At 48.4% G+C, this 21,281-nt stretch overlaps 1 protein-coding gene across 2 annotated transcripts in view; it reads right to left on the minus strand.

Annotated features, from left to right (window-relative positions):
• Positions 1–21,281, minus strand: part of LOC119161812 (uncharacterized) — a 100,212-nt gene that overhangs the window by 22,083 nt on the left and 56,848 nt on the right. The gene's annotated exons all lie outside the window — the stretch shown is intronic.

Below are 21,281 nucleotides of genomic sequence, written 5' to 3' on the forward strand. Positions count from 1 at the left end.
GTGCGAGTACACTTCACTGTTAAAAAATCCAAAAAGGCAATTCTTCGGTCACGAAGTCCTCGGCATCCTGCGCGACAACCCAAAAAAATTTTGAAAGTATTTGTCTCCTAAAAACAGCGCTGCTCAAAACTTGCCATTTACTTATCCCGATGGTTCGGCCGTTTCCTCCACTGACTCCGCCGAAATCATGAATTTCTATTTTTCATTTATATTCACGTATGAACCCTCCACCGATGTTCCGTCCTTGCCGCCCAGAGACTTCCCGCAGATGCCACGCATTGTTGTTACAAGCGAATGAATAGCAAATATAATCGACAACCTTAAATTCCCGAGTTCTCCTGGCCCAGACAATATACCCGCTAAAATTCTGAAAAGCACAAAAATAATATCCAGTCTTATCCTACAATTTATTTTTAACCAATCCCTTGACGCTGGGTTTGTTCCTAAAGACTGGAAGATAAGTAAAGTCACCCCCGTGCCCAAATCAGGAAGCCCTTCAGACCCCTCAAACTATCATCCTATCTCGTTAACATGCATTGCCTGCAAGCTGCTAGAACATGTAATCTACTCCCACATTGTAACTCATCTGGATGAAAATTCCTTCTTTTTTTCTAACCAGCAAGGGTTCCGGCGTTGACTGTCGTGCAAGGCACAGCTGTACAAATTTTCTACTGACCTTCATTTTAACCTAGACTCTTCTTTTCAAACAGACGTAATATACCTCGGCTTTTCCAAAGCTTTCGACCGTGTTCCTCACCGCCGTCTAATAAGTAAACTTTCTTGTTTCAGTATAGACCCCTTAGCCCTATCTTGGATTAAAAATTTTCTAACCGGTCGTGTTCAGTATACTGTTGTCGCGAATAATGAATCAACCTGTGCTGATGTAGTTTCCGGTGTACCACAAGGTTCCGTTCTTGGGCCTCTTTTGTTTATAATCTTTATTAATGATATTCCAGACAAAATTTCATCCACCATCCGCCTTTTTGCAGACGATTGTGTGCTTTACCGTTGCAGCTCATGTTGCACTGACCAAATTACATTCCAGAATTACTTGTCCAACATATATAATTGGTGTTAGCGGTGGCTAATGCAGCTTAATACACAAAAATGTAAATTCATGCAAGTTTCGCGCAAGCGCACTAACTTTTCCTTCCAGTATTCTGTGAACTTCCAACCCTTAACCCAGGTCGACTCCTATCGTTATCTTGGCGTCATAATAACAAGTAAACTAACATGGTCCGACCACATAGAACAACTAGTCTCCGCTTCAGCAAAATCACTTGGCTACATTAAAAGATCACTTACGTCCTGCCCACCCCAAATCCGAAAATTAGCTTACAAAACCTCCACGTGTACTAAACTTGAATATGCTTCTGCTATTTGGAACCCTCACCAAAATTACCTAATCGACGCATTAGAAGCAATTCAAAATTGCGCTGCCAGAGTCATCACCTCACAATACAGTTCTCGCTTAAGTATTACCAGTATCAAACTATCCCTCAACTTCCCTCCTCTAGAAATTCGCCGCAAGGTCACTCGGCTCTGCCTTCTGCACAAACTATACCATAATTTCCCGTCGCAATGCAATACCGTTCTTCAACCTCCTGCCCATTCATCGCGTCGCCTCTTTAACTCGCTATGTTTACAGCGCTTACATGGTTCAACTAACGCTTTCAATAAATCATTTTTACCTACTGCCATTGATGACTGGAATAACCTGCCTGAATCCATAGTGCACGAACAAAACCCCTTAAAATTTAAACAGCTAATCACAAATCACTTGATATGTTAGTTAATTTACAATTGTTGCCGTTTTCTTCCATGTATATATATATATATATATATATATATATATATATATATATATATATATATATATATATATATATATATTTTTTTTTCCTTCTGTTAACATTGTTTTTTATCATGTAGTTCACTTTCAATTATGCTTTGTACCATTGACAATTATGCATCTGTTGAATTGTGTTTTTGCCTCCCCCTTATGTAATACCCCGCAAGGGGCCTTTAAGGGTTCAATATATGATGATGAAGAAATATTCCTCAATTTCTATTTAATAAACATTGATGTTTACTTTGCTGACTACAAATGCCTGTGAAGGGCAAAAAACGCCACGTGACATGCCTCCTTGCGCACATATGCGCACTGTGATGGCGGTGCTCTTTAACCTCCTGCATGCAAATCATCATTCCAGTTGTCGGGGTGTGTTACCTCAACAGGACAGTGGCGATGGTGGTGGCTGTGCAGTGACGCACGTTTTCCTGGTGGGAACAAAAAGATTAACTGCTGTGTCTGTTTAACATTTTTTAGCCTCAAGGGAACCATATTGTTTGTACGTGGTACGTCAGGGAGCACTAGAATTGCGGCAGGCACTAGGGCGCAAACGGCCATGTCAATTATTTCAATTTAATATAGGAGAATTTTTAGAAAGCAGAACGAGCGAAGTGCTTGTTTAAAACTGTGCAATTGAACATTTTCCAAATGGACGTACAACTTTCTAATCAGAAATTTTTCTTTGAGCTTCGTTCCTTCAACAGCTTCATATGGTAATATGTCTAATTAGGAACAGAAGAAAAAATACTGACTTACTCTACACAGAAACAATAACATACATTTGAACCATTTGTCCTAACTTTTAAAAAATCTGGCTAAAATAATCAGTAGCACCTCAAATACTCAACATGATAATTGGCACGTCTATCGTAATTTAAATAAACACGCTTGTGTTAACTAAGAAGCGTAATCATACAGTGCATCTCGCGGAAATGTAAGGCAAAGTTTGACGTTGTGGTAGATAATAGTGAGTACGATGACGGCTTGTGGAACAAAGTTCGTACGAACAGTAAGCGATCGAGGTAAAGGCCAGGTAGCTCGCATAACTCATTCGCGTCGGGTTTTGTCTTAAATTTACGTGAGTGGAACATTGCTCACGGAAATCCCCGATCACGTATTTATTTGACAAATATGACGTTGGTTAAATGCTAATCATCGGATAAAAAGAAGAATTATAAAAGAAAAAAACACGTGACTGATCACTTTTTCAAGGAATCGATGTAACGCGCAAGTGAAAATTGTCTTCCCAAAAGTTGTCGAGCGTTTATTTTGCATTGGTGAGCTCTTTTACCGGTTGCGCACTTGAGAGCAGCAATACAGCAAGGCGATCGCGGTCCGTCATGGGACTTTTTTTCAAATATCGTGCGCGGTCTGACAACATGGAAAAGCATAACAGCGTGAGACTTGTCGTAAACAAAATAATTCACTTAGCGGTTTTTTAAGTTGCCATACAACTCGGTAAGCATACTTCGTCTTTTCAGCAAATATTTACAAAGTTAGGGGATTAGAAAATGACTGAATAAGAAGTTAGGCTGGAAATAAAAATAACCTTAGCATCAATAGACTAGTGCCAATAGTATACGTATGGTTTAATTCACCTCTGAAGCGCCTTTCCATTTCAATATTTCAGCTATTTGGGGAAAAACAGCAAAATAGCTCACCGCTAACTAAATAAACACAGTGCGTTCTGTGGCTCAGTGATGTGCACTGCGCGGTGCGGATCGATAGGTTGACAGCTCGCGACGGAAATTTTTTCTTTTGTAATATATTAATATATATTTTACAACATCATATTCATGACCGAATTAAATCAGCGGAGTCGTGTTGTGTCCAGGCATAAAAAAACCTTCATGTTAAACGTTCCGTCACTGGGAACTGAACTAACGAGCTCTCTTAGGAAAAGGTGCCCGGCGCCAAAATTTTGTTGACTCACAAGCATGAATATTTACGAACGCGCCTTATATTTTTCCAATTGACATTTGACACACTGGATCTAGCAAGGTGAGGCGGCGCGATGCCGCCGTCTATGGTCAGTGCAGTTTATTACAGAGTGACGATAGGAAGCAACTCAGTGACGACGCAGTCTGACGGAGATTCAGATAGTTTGTGTCAAAGCGGGCGCAATTTCCGGTCAAAAACTCTGGCCATGCAAACATCGAGGAGTAGCCCTAGAAGCAGTTACGTTTTAGGCTTTTGCTTGCTGTTGGCGTGTGATGCCTCCTTGTCGTAGTAGAGCAGCTCTCACTCACACAAACGGTGTTTCTTCACAGTCTGTTGCTTCGATTGCCATGGTACACTCTAAGTCAGGTGCCGGAAAACGAACGGCACATAGGCGGCGCGATCCTGCGTACTGAATAAAATCCTGTCTATAGGGAGCCCAGCAATAAAGAATATCCGTGACATATGCACGGCATGGAAGTCACGTATACAGAAGATAAGAGTAGGCGCAAGAAGGAAAAAAAAAACAAGAAAAAGGGGAGAGCCGCCATCTCCGTCACGCCAGCCTGGCGTCAGGAGACGGCATCAACTTACGCAGAACATTCAGCCACAAGCGTGAGCGCTAAAAAAAAGTGAAAGAACCCCCCCCCCCCCCCAACCCCACAACCCCACCACGCCGGCTGGGCACCCGGTGCCGGCGTGACGTTCATTGGTTCATCGTCGCCTGCATGCCGTGACATTTTTGCGTCGCCATTTCATACCGCTGTCTTGTGACGGTCGTTTTTCTAAAAGATGGTCTGAGACGGAAACATTTTCCAGTGCGATATGGCACACATTATTCGAGATATCATACATCTCTCTGCATTTGGGCATACACTGGGATGTGCAGTGCCATTGTTACTCTTTTGACTTTAATAAAAGAGTACAAACAACTTTCCGTTCATCAGTTGTCGAGGTATGACACTGTATCATGCACTAAATAAAAGAGTACTAGTGCATGCGTGACAGTTTTCTGAAACACTGGCCTATGTGTGTTCATGCTCATGTTCTACCAAACAAGTTGAACTGAGGATTTTAGGAAAGCATGGGAAAAAAGAAACAAACTGAAGGCCGCGAGACAGAAAAAGATCAAATTTGAAAATTTTTTGGTCGATCTTTAATTAGTGGTTGCAATATTTGATGATGAACATCTAGTACAGAAGTCAAAAGTCAGGTGCAGATGTCAGCAGGAGAGCCCCGCTGCGGTGGTCTAGTGGCTAAGGTACTCGGCTGCTGACCCGGTCGTGGGTTCAAATCGCGGCGGTGGTGGCTGCATTTCCGATGAAGGCGCAAATGTTGTAGGCCCGTGTGCTCGGATTTGGGTGCACGTTAAAAAACCCCAGGTGGTCGAAATTTCCGGAGCCCTCTACTACGGCATCTCTAATAGTCATATGGTGGTTTTTGGACGTTAGGCCCCACATATCAAACGATCAATCGAAGTAAGCAGGAGAGCGTATGTCACCGACATTTGCTCACTCTTTTCAATATTAATTACAGTTCTCATATTCCAGCATGACTTTGTAACAGTGAACCATGACCAAGACAACCAGTGTACTGCTGTAGAGATAATGTACTAGCTATAAAAATGCCCATTTTCTAAAGAGCAACGGCTAGCAGTAAGAATAAATATTTTGAGGTTCGTTCTGCACCGTTTCTTGGCCACAACTACATGCCGACGTTCGCAAAAGTGATGTGCAGAGGCATTATTTATTTCGATATTTCGAGGGAAACCGACCTGTTTGTCGCTAATTTGTGTACGTAATACTTGACCTTGGCGCACGTTTCGGCATTCTCTTGACAAACGATGCGATGCTGAATAAAAATAAGAGTAGCCACTCCCCATAAATAAGATCAGTTAAATACTAGAAATGAGTAAAATGCACTCTTTATAGCGAAATAATGCGCATAAATTCCAATTGCAGAAATAAGTAATCTTTGAAATGATAAAAAGGTGCTACTGCCCCAGCGTGCAGGTCGCGGCAGATCGCGCGTATGAAATGCAAATGTTAGAATGTAGGCACGCTAAAATAACCATGCGACGTTTACTTGCGAAACTGAATTGTCTTCAGACAGCTGAGAATAAGCTGCTGTCACTGACACTCATGTAGCTCCCGACAGAAATCAGCCAAATTTCTCACAGCACATGCACGTGCGAGAAACATACGCAGGTTTTGACAGCCGAACACAGCCTCTTCCACAAATTTTCGTGAGCGTAACACCCACAGTTCAAGGGGAAGCACTAAAACGACGCACAAACACACGTTAATCGTTCTTGCGGAACGGCGCACCATAAACCGAAGTCGGAGCCATAATTGCTCACCGTGGTTGTCTCGAATTCAGGAAGCCCTACAAACTATTCGCTGATCAAATGCATTCACATGGCACAAAAACAGTTCAAGGTTCTGAAGACGGTTTGCAAAACCCACTAGGTTGATATATACCCCGCAAGAAGACTCGCCGCCATGCGGTGGCGTTGTGGTGCAATGGGTAAGACATCTGCTTCACGTGCATGCGGTCCCGAGTTTGATTCCAGGGCTGTGCTTTGCAGATTAATCTCGCAAATGTATTAATTGTGATACTAATGGTTCTCTAATTACCTGTAGTCGCAATATCTGCCGCATTCTCGGCGAGAAAGCTCTCTGAAAAGCGTAAAAGAGTACTTTTTTTTCCGCCACCGCATCAAGGACGGGCCGCCTACGGAAAGTCTCGCCTAACTGCAGGCCGTATCTTGCGAGGAAAAATTTGACCTAAAATCCTGGCTATTCTGAAGGCCACTTCAAATCAGGCCAGTTTTTCTGCAACACGGCTACGGAGCCGCGTAGAAGCGGCGATAACTTCACTCGATTTCCTGCCTGCGGGCGTGTAGTCTAGCCAGGATTTGATTTAGAGTGTACTCATTACAAAATGCTGTGAATGCGGGATATAGCAGAGGAAGTGAGTGATCCCTCTGTTGTGGGACTTTGTATACCACCAAAGCGAAACGTGTCTTCACAGAGGCAGTTCAGGGTTCATTTTCCATTGTTTCGCCACAACGTTGAAGAAATGACTGATATAGAAACAAAATGCAATGTCACGCGAAGAACGCCAAGCCACTGGAAACTTGCAGAATGTTGCTCAAGCAGAAAGGACACACACAAAAAAAAACATACACAGGACGAGTGCGAGCTAACAACTCGGAAAGCTAGACACGCCAAGCGCTCTGGTCAAACGTAAAAGAGTACGCACACAACGAACGCACCACCATAGACATGACGAGCGTGAATTAAAAACTGTCGCAGTTGATATATTTATAGCCTATAATGTGAACGTAGAGATGACCGCCGCGGTAACTTAGTGGTTGGGCATCGTACACGTCATTCGAAGGTCGCTGGTTTGGCCCCTGCAGCGGCCAGTCATCTTTCCAATAGCGTTCTTTTCTTCGAGTATACATTACAATCACTTCTGATAACATCTCCAATACTTTATTTGGCATCATTGTTTGTTTTGATCATTATTATGCCCAAGAAAAAAAACGAGCATTTATTCTTGCACTTCTTTTCTTCATTCATAGCAAGTGTCTCGTTCGGGAATGCCTTATGCCTTCAAGTGGTATGCGAGGAATTGTTGGTCAGCTACCTGCTCGTAATGAAGTTAAGTACTACGTCCCACCAACAGACAAAAAAGTGTTCCACAATCGCCCTAATATGTACTGGTGGCACTGTCAGACACTCTCAAGTTTCAATGCACATATATACAAGTGGACAGAAGGATGACTGCCACCGTAGCTCAGTTAGTACAATCGGACAGTTTTTTCGTCGCAGGTTCAGTCTCTTCCGGCTGCAAGTGATCTTTTTGGCTATGTTCTTTTCGTCAGATTTACATTGTAGGAACGCCTAATAACATCCCCTTTACGTTTCTTAGCATCATTGTGCGTCAGTTTCGATTACATTGCATATTTTATGCTGCCAGAAGATAAACGAGATGTCCAACACTTTCAAAGGTACTCCTGTTGTGACCTAATTATTATAGCACATTGCCTTTCAAATCGACTGCAGCAGAAAAAAAAAACTTAAGATTCTGTCCATGATACGTGCAGAGTACTGGACAAAATCTTTCTCTCTCTTTCGGCAAGGGGATGACAAAGGGGCAAAAAAATACGTTCTTTTTCAGCGCTTGTCATAATTTTGCGCCTCCCTTTATTCCGAAGACGGACTTTACATTCACTGTGATCTATTGCGAGCACACAGGCACTCATTGGGATTCCGCGGCAGCGATGGTAGCTACGCAGCTCAAAAGGGTGAAATCATCCAACGTCTATAGACTGAAGGTAAATTGTGGAATAATTGAGGAATATCACACCATTTGTAGAAAGTAAAGGGAGTGATTTACAGCTGCTTATGATTGATATGTGGGGTTTAACATCCCAAAACTATCATATTTATATATATATATATATAAATATATATATATATATATATATATATATATATTAACGAACAAATACAGTGCCGGAAGCTAAAACAGCTATTTATTAATGGCGAACTTGTGCCCGTCAACTAAGTCCACAAAGGTTGCGAGCTCACTGGTCAAAACCTCGTCAACTTCTCCTGCGTCTCGCCTCGAGCTGCTCCTCGAAAAACCACCAGCGTTCCTTGTCCAGCGCGTGATGTGGAGACACGTGCAGCCAGCGTTGCATGGCGCGTTTAGCTTGGCGCGTTTAGCTTGGCGCGTTTGGCTTGGCGCGTTTGGCTTGTCAGTTGGTGTGGCAGAATTCATAAGAGCAGGAAGCGGGGCAAGACTTCGGTAGGTGCATAACAACATGCGGCATTAGTCCCCCTCCCGAAACGCATCGTCCCGATGCGTACGCTGACGTCGAACAGTTTTGTAAAGGAGTATTTATCTGATGTTTGAGCACATATATCAGTTGTCTCGTTCAGTGCCTTTCGTAGTACGGTTTCATTCGTACTACATGTACGACTTCTGGGTGATTGCTTCGTAGTTTAGCGTGCCTAACTGGCGAAGTACTTTGTAAGGGCCGAAATAGCGTCGCATCAGTTTTTCCGATAGGCCAGGTGCGCGTATAGGCGTCCACACCCACACTTTGTCTCCGGGGTTGTACTGTACGTCTTTCCGCTTCAGATTATAGCGACTTGCATCGGAGCCTTGTTGCAAAATGATACGATGTCTTGCCAATTGCCGTGCCTCTTCTGCCCTTTCTATGTAGTCACTGATGTGTGGGTCACTCTCATTCGAATCGTTGACAGGTAACATCGCGCCTAAGGTCGTTGTGACCGTCCGACCATAAACAAGTTGAAATGGCGTGAGGTGTGTCGTTTCTTGTACTGCGGTATTATACGCAAATGTTGCATAAGGCAAAATACTGTCCCATGTCTGGTGCTCAACGTCCACATACATCGAGATCATGTCGGCGAGAGTTCTATTGAGCCTTTCGGTTAATCCGTTTGTTTGCGGATGGTATGCTGTAGTCCTTCTATGATCGGTTTGGGTGAGCTTCATAACAGACTGCATCAAACGGGCAGTAAATGCTGTTCCTTTGTCTGTAATGACAACCTGTGGTGCACCATGTCGAAGTACAATCTGAGTGACGAAAAACTGGGCTACTTCGTTCGCCGTTTCTTTTGCGAGAGGTGATGTCTCAGCATATCGAGTCCTGTAGTCTGTTGCTACCACAATCCAGCGCTTTCCCGATGAAGAGAGAGGAAATGGACCAAGCAAATCCATTCCCACTTGCTGAAATGGCCCTTTTGGTGGCTCTATTGGTTGCAACAGACCCGCTGGTTTCGATGGTGGTATTTTACGTCTCTGGCAATCGCGGCATGACTTAACATAATGGTGCACCGAATCCCTTAATTTCGGCCAATACTACTTGCGGCGAATTCTGGCCAAAGTGCGACTACTACCCATATGGCCAGCCGATGGGTCGTCATGACACGCTTCTAAGATTTCTGCTCGCAGCGATGATGGTACAACAAGCAGAAACGTCTCACCGGTGTTTACGAAGTTGCGCTTGTATAGGACGTCGTTCCGGAGGACATAGGATGTCAAACCACGGACGAAAACTCGTGGTACCTCAATTTTGTGACCCTCCAAGTATTGGATAAGCGGGCGTAGTTCCGGGTCCTCTCGCTGAAGACGAGCCATGTCCGACACATTCAGAACTCGAAGAAATGGGATGTCTTGTTCTTGGTCAGATGATGGAGACTCAACAGGTGCGCGAGACAGGCAATCCGCGTCATTGTGCTTGAGACCGGACTTGTAGACCACAGTGATGTCGTGTTCCTGCAGACGCAGGCTCCATCTAGCAAGTCTTCCTGAAGGGTCCTTGATGTTTGCCAGCCAACACAATGAATGATGATCACTGATTGCTCGAAACGGTCTGCCGTAGAGGTATGGGCGAAACTTGCTGATGGCCCATATAACTGCGAGACACTCTTTCTCTGTCACTGAGTAATTAGACTCAGCATTCGATAGAGTGCGGCTCGCGTAAGCAATGACCTTTTCTTCTCCATTCTGCCACTGAACAAGGATGGCACCGAGGCCAACGTTACTCGCGTCGGTATGTATGTCTGTATCGGCCTCTTCGTCAAAATGTGCAAGTATTGGAGGAGACTGCAAACGGCGTCGCAACTCTGAGAAAGCCGCTTCTTGTTCCTCCCGCCAAGAGAATGGTACACTTTCTTTCGTTAGCCGTGTCAAAGGCTCAGCGACCTTAGCAAAGTTTTCAACAAAGCGTCTGTAGTAGGCACATAGTCCCAGGAATTGTCTGACGGCCTTTTTGTCTTGCGGTTTCGGAAATTTTTCAACTGCTGCAATCTTTTCCGGGTCTGGGCGGACGCCTTCCGCACTAACTATGTGCCCGAGGAACCGAAGCTGACGAAATCCAAAGTGACACTTTTGCGGTTTGATGGTCAGTGCTGCCACGCAAATGGCATCCAGTACCATTCTCAGTCGGTGGATGTGCTGCTCGAAGGTAGAACAAAAAAACACTACATCGTCGAGGTAGACGAGACACGATTGCCACTTGAGTCCGGAGAGCACAGTGTCCATCATCCTCTGGAAGGTAGCGGGAGCAGAGCACAAACCGAAAGGGAGCACTTTGAACTCGTATAGTCCGTCTGGGGTCACAAACGCCGTCTTCTCGCGATCTCGTTCGTCCACTTCGATCTGCCAATATCCAGTTTTTAAGTCCAATGATGAAAAGAAATGAGCATTGCGTAACTTATCCAAGGCATCATCGATCCGTGGAAGGGGGTAAACATCGCGCTTTGTGACTTGGTTCAGCTTTCTGTAGTCAACGCAAAACCGCAGAGTGTTGTCCTTCTTTTTGACTAGCACTACCGGTGATGCCCACGGACTGTTGGATGGCTGGATTACATCATCGTTGAGCATTTCCTGCACTTGGTTCTTGATGGCTTTCTTTTCTTTTGGCGCTACTCGGTATGGGCGCTGATGCACAGGTCTCACGTGTTCTTCGACCACGATACGGTGCTTTGCGACGGGAGTACGTCCGACTTTCGACGAGGTGGAGAAGCACTCGGCGAACTCTGGGAGGAGGTCAGCAATCTGTTGCTTCTGAGATGACGAGAGCTCTCTGTCAATGTCTACTGACTAGTCAGTAGACATTGACAGAGAGCTCTCGTTATCTACTGTCTCTGAAGCTTTATCAAGAGTGCAAACATCTGAGACTTGAACGTACTCATGCAGCGATGCTACGGATGTTCCCTTCGCAACATGCTGCAGCTCATTTCGAAAGTTAGTTAATAGGACATACGCACATCCATCACGAAGGCTCACCAGGCCTCTTGCCACGCATAGTCCTTTTTCTAGGAGCAGTCCGATGTTTCCGTCAGCTAATCCGTCACAGTCACGAAGAACTTCACTCCTCACAAGAACGGTCACACTGGAACGTGGCGGCACGGTTACATCTTCGTCCACAATGCGGAGAGATAGAACGATTGGTTTCTCCGCATGACAGAAGGCGATGGCATTCTCCGTAGAAAACGAAACCTGGGACTCTTGCAAGTCAATGACTGCATTGTTTGTTTGCAAAAAGTCCATGCCTATGATCAGTTCCCGGGAGCACTCAGGAAGCACAATAAAGCTGCCGACATACACACATCCTCTTATTCCTATCCTTGCGGTGCATAACCCCACGGGGCTAACTAAGTGCCCTCCAGCGGTACGTATCTGAGGTCCGGTCCACTCAGTCATCACCTTCTTAAGCTTCTTTGCGAGAGCATTACTGACAACGGAATAGTCTGCACCAGTGTCTATTAGCGCAACGGCCTCGACGTCGTCGATCGTGACTAATATCTCGGAGGTAACGTCGCTACTACTGCACTTGACCGTCGTTGCGTAACTGCCACCGTCCTGTCGGGCTAACAATGGAGGGTCTTCAGTTGTCCGTATATCAGCGGCCTCACCTCCAGAGGTCGCTGGCTCTAGTTTTCCCGCCGCGGGCTAGGTGAACGTGATCTTCAGAGATTTGATGACGGACGAGGACTCGGCGACCGATAGCGCATCGGTGCTGTCGAACGCGACTCCCGTTGTTGCGTGTCTTGAGGGGAATAGCGTGAAGACAAGTATTCTTCGATTTCGTAGGACCGTTCACTGTTCCGTGGGCATGGTGCATTGACTGGAAAACCACGCAGTCCCGCTCGACGATACTGGCACGCCCGGTAAAGGTGACCTGCTTCTCCGCAGTGGTAGCAAAGGGGCCGCCGGTGTACAGTGCGCCATACATCGCTCTTACGTGGTCTTGCTTCCGGCATTGGTAGCGCCGTACTCGGAGAAAACGTAGGAGGCATCACAGCAGTCGCAGCCGTCCGATTCATGCGTCCGAGGTCCTGTCGTACAGCTTGCGCGTACGACAACTGAGGCGGAGGGTCCGGTTGTGCGCGCTGTAGAACCTGAGGTTGTGGTTGTAGAACCGCTTGCCGCACTTTTTCGCGCACAACGTCGGCAAGTTAGGACATCGCTGGATGAGCTTGAGTCATTTGTATTTTCTGGAGTTCTTCCCTTACGACAGCCCTCACCATTTCACGCAAGAGATCAATGTTACTCGTGAGGGTTGTCGACGCCGCGCTAACAGATGAGACGCTTACGTCCCGGTTGTATTGGCGCGCGCGCTGCTGCAGGGTCTTTTCTATCATGGTTGCCTCTGATCTGAACTCAGCAAGAGAGCGCGGTGGATTACGCACCAGGCCTGCAAAAAGCTCCTCCTTCACTCCACGCATCAGGTGCCGCAACTTCTTTTCCTCAGCCATGTTCGGGTCGGCCCGGCGGAACCGTCGAGACATGTCTTCAATGTACATGGCGACGCTTTCGTTGTTCTGTTGGTTTCGCGTCTGAAGAGCGGCCTCTGCCTTTTCTTTGCGGTCCGGGTTTGGGTACGTAGCAAGAAACTCGCTTCGAAAGTCGTCCCACGATAATAAGGACGCTTCGTGGTTTTCGAACCACGTACGTGCAGAATCTTGCAGTGCCACGTAGACGTAGCGAAGTTTCCTGTCTTCGTTCCAACCGTTCAGTCTCGCAACGCGTTCGAAACCGTCGAGCCAGTCCTCGGAATCCTCGAAAATATCACCATGAAATACCTCTGGTATGTGGGGTGGGTCCATGACGAAATGCGATGGAAATGAACTCGCTTGGGTGGCCATTGCAGGGGCTCCGGAACTTACGTCCTCCACTAATCTAGAAGAATCGAAGAGGGCACCAAACTCAGGCTGCTCACCTCGTAGGCGACGACTCGTTCGTTGGTGTACGGGAGTCAACAGCGCTGGCTCCAACCTTCGGGGTTCTGGGCTATGTTCCCTATGCTGAGATGGGCTTGGAATCATACCCCGCACCTCCACCAGTTTGTAACGAACAAATACAGTGCCGGAAGCTAAAACAGCTATTTATTAATGGCGAACTTGTGCCCGTCAACTAAGTCCACAAAGGTTGCGAGCTCACTGGTCAAAACCTCGTCAACTTCTCCTGCGTCTCGCCTCGAGCTGCTCCTCGAAAAACCACCAGCGTTACTTGTCCAGCGCGTGATGTGGAGACACGTGCAGCCAGCGTTGCATGGCGCGTTTAGCTTGGTGCGTTTGGCTTGGCGCATTTGGCTTGGCGCGTTTGGCTTGGCGCGTTTGGCTTGTCAGTTGGTGTGGCAGAATTCATAAGAGCAGGAAGCGGGGCAAGACTTCGGTAGGTGCATAACAACAAGCGGCAATATATATATATATATATATATATATATATATATATATATATATATATATATATTGTACAGAAGCCGCCGAACACTGAAGTGGGTCGAACTCTTATGTGCTTTCTAGTGGGTCTGCCCAAAGAGAACGCCGCTCGCGCGGAGACCCCGTGTTTTGGCCGTTACTGTCGCCATTGTGTAGACTCGCTGTGTGCCGGCTAATAAACGCCATAACAAATTGGTGGAGAGTGCTACGATCCCCTTCGATGCCCTTGGAACTACGCTCGCGTACGCTGCAATCTACCATGTCCCACGACGCCTCTCAGCAAACGCCTCCTCCCATGCCACCCCCATGTCCCGGTGTCCCCAGGATCCGCGATCCACCCATCTTCACGGGCGCCGATGGCACTGACGTGGAGGACTGGCTCGCCATTTACGAGCGCGTGAGCGTCCCCAACAAATGGGACGAGGACGGCAAGTTGACAAACTTGGTGTTCTACCTTGCGGGCATTGCAAGTTTGTGGTACACCAACCACGCGTCCGAGTTTGCAACATGGTCCGGTTTCAAGACTGCTATCACCAACGTTTTTGGCCGCCCTGCCGTTCGCAAGCTGCAAGCCGAGCAGCGCTTACGCGAACGCGCTCAGCAGGCCGGTGAGTCATTCACCAGTTACATTGAAGATGTCCTGGACTTGTGCAAGAAGTCGAACGACAGCATGTCCGAATCAGACAAGATCCGGAACGTCATGAAGGGCATTGACGATGATGCCTTCACGATGCTGCTTGCCAAAAACCGAGGCACAGTAGCTGAGGTCATCACGCTGTGCCAGAGCTACGAGGAGCTCCGCCGGCAGCGTTCGATGACCCGTCGCTCCACATCACGAGATGCAGGGCTTGCAGGCTTGGAAGCGAGCTGTGATCAGGTGGCACTGCTGGCAGATCTCAAGTCCTTCATACGTGAGGAAATCGCGCGGCAGTTCTCTCTCCTGCCCTTTGCCCACCCACCGGCTGCTCAACAATCGGCCCCTACCATTCTTCCACCCATCCGCCGAGCGATTGAGCAGGCAACAGCGGAGGTCATGCCTGCGTACCACCCACAACAACTTCCGGCCCCTGCACCCCCAAGTTACGCCCAAGTGGTCGCAAGGCCGCCTCCAGTCGTTCAAGCGCCTGCACCAGTGACTTACGCCGAAGCTGCCGCACGACCTCCGTCCTTTGCAGCGGGTATGCCGGCTGCATATGTTGGCGCAACCCCTCAGCCTCATTTTCAGCCCACCATGCAGCCTTTCCAGACACCGTTCCGGGCGAGACCCACCCCGGCAAACCGATGGCGCACACCCGACAACCGGCCCATCTGCTTTGCTTGTGGTTACGCCGGTCACGTAGCCCGTTATTGCTCTCGACTACAGCCGGCTCCCACTTCTCCTGTTGCTGGCCACCTTAGCCGTTCGTATAACGAGAAACTGCCGTCTGTGCCACTGTCGTCTCGCCCAGGTCCGTCTGCTCGAAGGTCGCCGTCTCCACGACGTCGGTCTCTGTCCCCCATGCGGCCAAGTTCTTCTGCTCATGAGCGGGAAAACTAGTCGTCGCAGTCCCAGAGGCAAGGACTGCGACGCTATCGCATTGTGAAAGCCCTCAGAGCCGCCCATCTAATGTCATTGACGTGCTTGTGGACGGTGTTCATGCATCTGCTCTTATTGACACTGGAGCTGCGGTATCAGTTATGAGCGAAAACCTTTGCCGCTTGCTTCGAAAAGTGACGACGCCGATTTCTGGACTGTCCCTTCGTACCGCTAGCTCACATCGTATTAATCCTACAGCAGGCTGCACAGCTCGCGTTGTCGTTCAGGACGTTCTGTATGTCGCCCAATTCATCATCATTCCTGCATGCTCTCATGACGTCATCTTGGGATGGGATTTTCTCTCCCGCAACGACGCCGTCATTCATTGTGCCGCCGCCAAAATTGAACTCTCGCCCTTCTCGCATTTGACGCCAGAAGACGGTCCCTCGACACTGAACAAGATTCTTGTGAAAGACGATACTATAGTGCCTCCAAGCTCGACGATGGGCGTATCGGTCTACTGCACCGGTCTCTCCGACACAATTGCACTTGTTTCGCCATCCTACCGTGCTTCCAGGAGGAAAGGGTTGCTAGTATCTTTCGCGACCGTGCAAATCACCCAAGGCAACGCCGCTATTTTTGTGACCAACCCATCCCCGTACACTGTTACCTTGGTTCAAGGGGAATGTCTCGGCAGAGTGGAAGCAGTCGACGACGCACAAGTCCTGGACGTACCCGAAGACTCGCGTTGTCCCGATTCACGTACCATCAGTGCTGTTTCTACTTCTGACCCATCATCTCCTGATGTATTTGGCCCATTCATTGATGACAACCTTACGTCAGTGCAGCGTTCCCAGCTTCTAGACCTGTTGCAAGAATACCGTTCTTCTTTCGATGTCGGGCGAAGTTCTCTCGGTCGCGCGTCCACTGTTACGCATCGTATTGACACTGGTGCCCATCCACCATTACGGCAACGTCCATACCGCGTGTCGCCTGCTGAACGCCGGCAAATTAACGAGCAGGTTGACGATATGCTCCGACGCGACGTCATTCGGCCCTCGGACAGTCCATGGGCGTCTCCTGTTGTTCTTGTTGCGAAGAAAGATGGTTCTGTGCGGTTCTGTGTGGACTACAGACGGCTCAATAAGATCACTCGCAAGGATGTCTACCCACTGCCGCGCATCGACGACGCAATTGACAGCCTTCACGGAGCCCAATTTTTTTCTTCTCTCGATCTGCGCTCGGGGTACTGGCAAGTACCCCTGGCTGATGACGCTCGACCGAAGACTGCCTTCATCACACCCGACGGCTTGTACGAATTCAACGTCATGCCGTTTGGTCTGTGTAATGCACCTGCGACATTTGAGCGCATGATGGACACCGTACTGCGCAACTTGAAATGGCACACGTGCTTGTGTTACCTCGATGACGTTGTTGTCTTCGCTCCAGATTTCTCCACCCATCTCCAACGTCTAAAAGAAGTTTTCGCACGTGTGAGCAATGCCGGCTTGCAACTAAATCTGAAGAAGTGCCGCTTTACAGCACGCCAACTCACCATCCTAGGGTACGTCGTGTCCAAGGATGGCATTCTTCCTGACCCAGCCAAGCTTCGGGCCGTGGCCGAATTCCCAAAACCTGCGTCCGTCAAAGAACTGCGTAGTTTCGTGGGCCTGTGCTCATACTTCCGGCGCTTTATACGAAACTTCGCCACGATTATATCACCGCTGACGAAGCTCCTCGGAAGTAACGGGCCCCTCAATTTGTGGTCGTCAGAGTGCGACAACGCGTTCTTGAAGCTCCGCCACTTGTTGACGTCTCCTCCCATTCTCCGCCACTATGACCCTACGGCCCCAACAGAAGTGCACACGGACGCCAGTGGTGTAGGCCTCGGCGCTGTCCTGGCGCAGCGCAAACCCGGGTTCCCTGATTATGTTGTGGCATATGCAAGCCGTACGCTCACAAGAGCCGAGACAAACTACACCGTCACGGAAAAAGAGTGCCTGGCAATCGTCTGGGCTCTTACAAAGTTTCAACCTTATTTGTATGGTCGCCCATTCGATGTCGTCACTGACCATCATGCACTATGCTGGCTGTCATCATTGAAGGATCCCTCAGGCCGCCTCGCCCGTTGGGCTCTTCGCTTACAAGACTACGACATCCGCGTCCTCTACCGCAACGGACGCCAGTATGCTGACGCCGACGCCCTCTCGCGCTCCCCTCTGCCTGAAGCTAACGTGCTCTGCTCAGTATCCTCGGTTGTTGTTTCTGCCATTGATGTTGACATCATCGCTACCGAACAGCGAAAGGATAATTGGATCGCCCAACTGATCGACTTGCTCTCTGATCCGTCCGCAACGCCATCCACGCGTGCCTTGCGTCGTCGAGCTCACCATTTCGCCATTCGTGACGGCCTCCTACACCGACGCAATTACGACGCCGATGGCCGGCAGTGGCTACTCGTGATACCCCGCAGTCTGCGGTCGGAGATATGTGAATCCTTCCATTCTGATCCACAGTGCGCGCACTCTGGGGTATTCAAAACCTACCATCGCATTAGACAACGCTACTTCTGGCACGGGATGTACCGCTACGTCCAGCAGTTCTTTCGCTCCTGTCTCGCTTGCCAACGCCGCAAACCGTCCGCACACATGTCACCAGCCGGTCTTCAACCGCTACCTTACCCTGACCGTCCGTTTGGGCGCATAGGTATCGATTTGTACGGACCACTTCCTCTGACGTCCACTGGCAACCGCTGGGCCATCGTCGCCGTAGATCATTTAACGCGATACGCCGAAACCGCCGCTCTCCCTGCGGCTACTGCGCGTGATGTTGCGTCCTTCCTACTACATCGATTTATATTGCGCCACGGTCCACCCCAGAAGCTTCTCAGCGATCGAGGCCGTGTCTTCTTGTCAGAAGTCGTCGATGCCATTCTCACTGAGTGCCATTCTGTCCATCGCAAAACTACTGCTTACCACCCGCAGACGAATGGTCTGACCGAACGCTTTAACCGCACACTCGGCGACATGCTGTCGATGTACGTCGCCGCCAACCACACGAATTGGGATACCATACTGCCCTTCGTCACTTACGCCTACAACACCGCTCCTCAGAGCACGACTGGTTTTTCACCTTTCTTTTTGCTGTACGGAAGGCACCCGTCACACACCATCGACACGATACTCCCGTACACGCCGGATCCATCTGAGTGTACACCTATTTCCGAGACCGCCAGGCTTGCTGAAGAGTGTCGCGAGCTTGCCAAGACTTTGACGACGCATGAGCAAGAGCGGCAGAAGAGTATTCGTGATGGCTCCGCCACTTCTGAGCCCACCTTCCTTCCTGGTTCCCTTGTATGGCTCTCAATCCCGACCTCTGTAACTGGCCTTTCTTCCAAACTACTCCCGAAATATGAAGGTCCCTACCGTGTGATCGAGCGCACATCTCCGGTCAACTATCTTATCGAGCCAATTGAACAATCTTCGGACATGCGCCGCCGCGGGCGCGACATAGTCAACGTGGAGCGTCTGAAGGCTTACTATGACCCGCTCGTAGTGACAAGCTGTTAGGTCGCCAGGCGGCTCCCTCTTCGACCCCGGGGTAATTGTACAGAAGCCGCCGAACACTGAAGTGGGTCGAACTCTTATGTGCTTTCTAGTGGGTCTGCCCAAAGAGAACGCCGCTCGCGCGGAGACCCCGTGTTTTGGCCGTTACTGTCGCCATTGTGTAGACTCGCTGTGTGCCGGCTAATAAACGCCATAACAATATATATATATATATATATATATATATATATATATATATATATATATATATATATATATATATATATATATATATATATGAGAGACGCCGTAGTGGAGGGCTCCGAAAATTTCAACCACTTGGAGTTCTTTAACGTGCACCGAAATCTGAGCACACGGGCCTACAGCACTTCCACCTCCATCGAAACTGCAGTCGCTGCAGCGGGAATTTGATCCCGCAACCTGCGGGTCAGCAGCCGAGTACGTTAGCCACTAGACCACCGCGGCGGGGCAGTGAGCTGTTTATGGGAATGAATTGCTAATTCAAGGTGGCGTCTTGTGATGTCACGCGTGGCAAGCTTGTTATCAAGAGCCTCGTCAACCGACATACTGAAAAGTATTGCAGGGTTCATTTAGTGCGAAGAGACGTGGTGAGAACGTGACTCAGTCACTGCAGCCCTAAATGCAGGAAATTTCACAGTATATATATATATATATATATATATATATATATATATATATATATATATATATATATATATATATATATATATATATATATATATATATATATATATGAGATATAACAGACAGTAATGCCAAGGAATTGCAGCAGCGGTCAATTGGCAGCAGCGGTTGCGGTCGCAAACAAGTCGCTAATCTACTGCTACTTTCGTCACAGGACAGTATATGCGGAACTGTCTACGAGCCGAAGCAAGGAAAGGATATCGCCTCTGCACGTGTATCGCCAGCGGACCGTTTCGTCACGACAGTGATTGGTGTGCTGCGTCTGCCCTCTACCGGCCAAGTTCCCGCATATAAGCAAGCATCGCTGGCGCCGAGTCACAATTGGCAGCAGCGGTTGCGGTCGCAAACAAGTCGCTAATCTACTGCTACTTTCGTCACAGGACAGTATATGCGGAACTGTCTACGAGCCGAAGCAAGGAAAGGATATCGCCTCTGCACGTGTATCGCCAGCGGACCGTTTCGTCACGACAGTGATTGGTGTGCTGCGTCTGCCCTCTACCGGCCAAGTTCCCGCATATAAGCAAGCATCGCTGGCGCCGAGTCACAATTGGCAGCAGCGGTTGCGGTCGCAAACAAGTCGCTAATCTACTGCTACTTTCGTCACAGGACAGTATATGCGGAACTGTCTACGAGCCGAAGCAAGGAAAGGATATCGCCTCTGCACGTGTATCGCCAGCGGACCGTTTCGTCACGACAGTGATTGGTGTGCTGCGTCTGCCCTCTACCGGCCAAGTTCCCGCATATAAGCAAGCATCGCTGGCGCCGAGTCACAATTGGCAGCAGCGGTTGCGGTCGCAAACAAGTCGCTAATCTACTGCTACTTTCGTCACAGGTTGGTCTTATTTCTCCACCCAACCATACTTCTTTTGTTCCGTGAATACCGTTGCCGCTGCTGCCCAATCGTGTGCTGTTGTACAGAATGCCGACGAACGCTGAGTTGGCAAAAGAAATTGAGTGTTTACGCACTGAGGTCGCGGCGATGCGTGACAGCCTTAGTATGTTCAACGAGCTTGTCGAGAGTGTTAAGAAGCAGAATTCCGACCTCGCTACTGAAAACAAGGCTTTGAAAGATGAAAATAAGCAACTGACACGAAGGGTTTCTGAACTTGACCGGTACTCCCGACTAAATAATGTAGAAATAAAAGGCGTCCCTGCAACAAAAGGTGAAAGCTGTCTGGCAGTTGTTCAGTCCATGGGTGATGCTGTAGGGTGCAAGATTGCACCTGAGGATCTTGATACTGTGCATCGTGTGCCAGCCAAAAAAGACACGAACATTATCGCGCGCTTCTGCTCCCGAGAAAAAAAGACTGAGTTCTTGAAAAAAGTACGCAAGGCCCGCTTGACGACTGCGGCCCTTGGGTTTTCCCAAAACAATCAGAAGCCCTTATATGCAAATGATCATCTCACACAAGAAAGGAAACGGCTGTTCGCAC

This window comes from Rhipicephalus microplus, chromosome X (assembly GCF_043290135.1).
Source record: "Rhipicephalus microplus isolate Deutch F79 chromosome X, USDA_Rmic, whole genome shotgun sequence".
Taxonomy (NCBI): domain Eukaryota; kingdom Metazoa; phylum Arthropoda; class Arachnida; order Ixodida; family Ixodidae; genus Rhipicephalus; species Rhipicephalus microplus.